The 4254-nt window shown below is 46.4% G+C and overlaps 1 pseudogene; it reads left to right on the top strand.

The window, feature by feature from the left end:
• Positions 1-1306: 1306 nt before the first annotated feature.
• LOC123140378 (uncharacterized) lies at positions 1307-1445 on the top strand (annotated as a pseudogene).
• The last annotated feature ends 2809 nt before the right edge of the window (positions 1446-4254 follow it).

Genomic DNA, 4254 nt, shown 5'->3' on the forward strand with positions numbered 1-4254 from the left:
TTACCTAGCTTAACTCTAAAATGACCTACACACTTAGCATTTTTACCTACCTTAGCTAAAAAATGGTATTTTTACCTACCTTAGTTAGAAGAAGAAAAAGATAAAGAAGAGGAGAGGAGAAAAAGAAAGAGAAGCTAAATTCTCCTTCTTCTTCTTCTTCTTTTTCTTCTAGCTAGTCTTCTTCTTCTTCTTCTTCTAACTTTCATCTTTCCCAATTTGCAGATTTCCTTTAGATGAGGAAGCTTGCATTGATGGACTGTACTCTTCTCCTTATGCTTCCTTTTTGTTTATGGAAACTTGTTGGAAAATTCTTTTGGATATGTATGTCTATATGGATATGTTGTTGGAAACTTGTTTTAGATATGTATGTATATATGGATATGTTGTTGGAAACTTATTGTTGGTATGCTTGTTTATATATATATATATATATATATATATATATATATATATCTGTGTGTGTGTGTGTGTAAAATTGTGTCAAATTGAATGAATTCAAGAAAAAAGGGGCTATACATGTACTTTGCCGTCAGCTGGCTGACAGCAAAGCTGCCACATGGAGTATATGCTTGCTTAAGTTGTAACATGTGTATCGTGTCATTGTGTAACGCGTGCGTGTCGTGTTGTGTTGTATCTAGGCAGGTTGTCAGAGTAGATAGATCCTCTCTTGTATAGCCTTGGAGTATGGATCAAGTCTACAACAACCTAGCCGCACCATGTACTTGTTTGCCTATTTAAACACAGACGCATCCCTGCGGTATGCATACGCTTCCAATATTCAGTTCTTTCATGGTAACCAGAGCCATCCTCGAGCGCATCCATGGCAACATCTTCAAGCTCCTTCCCATCCTCACCATTCGTGCACACCGCTACGGAGAAGCTCACGAAGGGCAACCAAGCCCTGTGGCGGGCGACGGTGCTCTTGGCCATCCGGGGAGCACAGATGGCCAAGTACCTCGATGTCGATCAGCCGCCACCTCCCATGCAGATCGATGTGGCCTTGTCTGATGGCAAGACGACGGCAAAGGCGTCGAACCCTGAATTCCAAATCTGGTATGCACAAGATCAACAAGTCTTCTCCTATCTCCTGACGACTCTTCCTCGCGAGATAGCTATCCAGGTCGCCTCATGCCACACCTCTGATGAGCTCTAGAACACGGTGGAAGGGATGCTTGCATCCCACACCCGTTCCCAGACCACCAATGTTCGGATCTCCCTCGCAAACTTGTAGAAGGGCAACTCCTCCATTACCGACTACGTCGGGAAGATCAAGTCCCTCTGCGACGAACTGATCGCTGCAGGGAAGAGGGTGGACGATTACGACATCGTCTCCCACATCCTGGCTGGGCTAGATGAAGATTTCGACCCGATGGTATCCGCCATGTGTTCCCGGGCGGAGCCGGTGACAATGGCCGAGCTATTCTCACAGCTGCTGAGCTTCGAGATGAGGCTAAATCTTCTAGGCGGAGGTTCACAGTCCTCTGCCAACGCTGCTATCCGAGGCTGTAGAAACGGCGATGGCGGTGGTGATCGCGACCGCAGACAAGGCGTCAATGGTGGTGACCGCGGCGGGCGCGGTGGCGGCTCCTCCAAACTTGGAGGGCGCGGCGGCGGACACGGCAGTAACAATGGCGGCAGAGGCAACTGCAACAACAATCATGCCTCAGCCCCTATGGTCGAGTGCCAGATTTGTGCCAAGATGGGCCATCCAGCCTGGAAGTGCTAGAAGTGCTACGATGAATCCTACCAAGGTGTGGAGAAGAAGTCGGCCAACCTCGCTGCACCGCAGTACGGGGTGGACACGAACTGGTACCTGGACAGCGGTGTCACTGATCACATCAAAGGAGATTTGGAGAAGCTGACCGTGCGTGATCGCTACACTGGAAACGAGCAGATTCGTACTGCCAGTGGATCAGGTATGGTTATCAAACATATTGGTCATTTAGCTATTCATACTCCTGATCGAGATCTTCTCCTAAACAACATTCTTCATGTACCTCAAGCCAACAAAAGCCTAATCTCTGCTAGCCGCCTTGCTGTTGACAATGATTCCTTTGTTGAAATTCATCCCTACACTTTTCTTGTCAAGGAACGGGGAACGAAGAAGGTGCTCCTTCAAGGCAGGGGTAGAAGAGGACTCTACCCAATTAGGCACACGGGATCCGACGCCAAGAAGCACATGCTCAGTGCCACCAAGCTATCCTCAGATAGGTGGCACCGGCGTTTAGGCCACCCATATCCTCTTATTGTTAGCAAAATTATTAGCAAGAATAATCTCCTGTGTGCAAATTCTTTCAATTCTTTCAATAAAGATTCTGTATGTGACGCCTGTCAAAAAGGCAAAAGTCACCAGTTGCCTTATCCAAAGTCAATAAGTGAATTAAAATTTCCTTTAGAACTTGTGTTTTCCGATGTTTGGGGTCCTGCTATTGAAACACTAGGAAGAAAGAAGTGAGTTTCATTGACGATTTCAGTAAATTCACATGGATATATTTAATCAAACACAAGTCCGAAGTCTTTCAAAAGTTTCATGACTTTCAACATCTTGTAGAGCGTCAATTTGATCGTAAGATCCTTGCCCTACAAACTGACTGGGGAGGGGAGTATGCAAAGTTGAACTCCTTCTTCACCAAGATAGGCATATCTCATCACGTTTCCTGTCCTCACGCTCACCAACACAATGGGTCAGCTGAGAGAAACCATCGACATATTGTCGAAGTAGGTTTATCCCTTCTAGCTCAAGCCTCTATGCCCTTAAAATTTTGGGATGAAGCCTTCATTGCTGCTACCTACTTGATAAACCGAATTCCTAGCAAAGTTATCAAGTTTGAGACACCCTTTTAAAAAACTCTTTCATGAAAAACCCAATTATTCCATTCTTAGAATTTTTGGGTGTGCTTGCTGGCCAAATCTCTGACCCTACAATAATCATAAGCTTCAATTCCGTTCTAAGCAATGTGCTTTTCTTGGGTACAGCAATCTTCACAAAGGGTTTAAATGTCTTGACATATCCACTGGACGTGTTTATATCTCCAGAGATGTTGTTTTTGATGAAAATATTTTCCCTTTGCTAGTCTTCATCCAAACGCTGGAGCTCGTCTTCGTGCCGGAATTCTACTACTCTCTCCGGAGTTATTAAATCCTTCTGATCATGGGGGTGAATGTACTGATGGTCATGTGTTTAATAATCTTAATCCTGCTACTAATGGAGGTTGTGTTGATGAAAACAGTGAAAAAATAGCACTCCAAAATGTCATTTTATGCAGCATATGCGTCCAAACCCGACAAGCATGAGATCCGAAGCGGATCCTACTGCTGTGCCCGATCCCGAGAGATCTGGCGGGAGCGCAGAACCTGGCGCGGAAGCTGACGCGCCCCCACCACCGCCAGGCGCAGGGCCAACGGGCAGCCAGCCGGTGCGCGACATGCAGCGCCAGTCTCCCGTGCGGGGTGGCAGTTTCGATATAGCCGGGCCCTCCTCCGACAGCTGGCGGCGATCGGTTGGGTCCGGGTCGGGTAATGATGGCGTGCTCACGACGCGGGTCTCTGCGCATCTGTCGCCTACGCCAGATTTGCTGGACCCAGCTCCTGGCACACGGGCGTGAGATCCGATGCTCGACTGAGCGACAGCCGAGGAGGATTCGCTGCTGGTACGAGGTGGTGGATCTTCTACTCCAACCACCGGATCTCCTGCGGCTACAAACTCTAAACACCCAATACACGGGCTAAACAAGGTATATTCAAGCCTAAAGTTCCTAAGGATGGAACTGTCAGGTATGACAAAAATTTCAAAGTTGTGAACTTTGCTGCCACTCAAGAACCTCGTGATTCCGTAGAAGCCTTGCAAGATAAAAACTACAAAGAAGCTATGGAAGTATAATATGATGCTCTCATGATAAATAAAACCTGGCATCTAGTTCCACCTAGACTAGGAGAAATGTTATAGATTGTAAATGGGTTTATAAAGTCAAAAGAAAATCTAATGGCACTATAAATAGGTACAAGGCTAGACTAGTGGCTAAAGGCTTTAAGCAGCGCTATGGTATTGACTATGAGGATACGTTTAGCCCGGTTGTTAAAGCAGCCACTATCAGACTGGTTTTGTCTATTGCTGTGTCCAGGGGATGGAGTCTTCGCCAATTGGATGTACAGAATGCATTTTTACATGGCTCTTGAGGAAGAGGTTTATATGCGACAACCACCTGGTTTTGTGGATAATACTAAACCACAACATGTGTGTAGGTTGGACAAGGC

Source organism: Triticum aestivum, chromosome 6B (genome assembly GCF_018294505.1).
Source record: "Triticum aestivum cultivar Chinese Spring chromosome 6B, IWGSC CS RefSeq v2.1, whole genome shotgun sequence".
NCBI lineage: Eukaryota > Viridiplantae > Streptophyta > Magnoliopsida > Poales > Poaceae > Triticum > Triticum aestivum.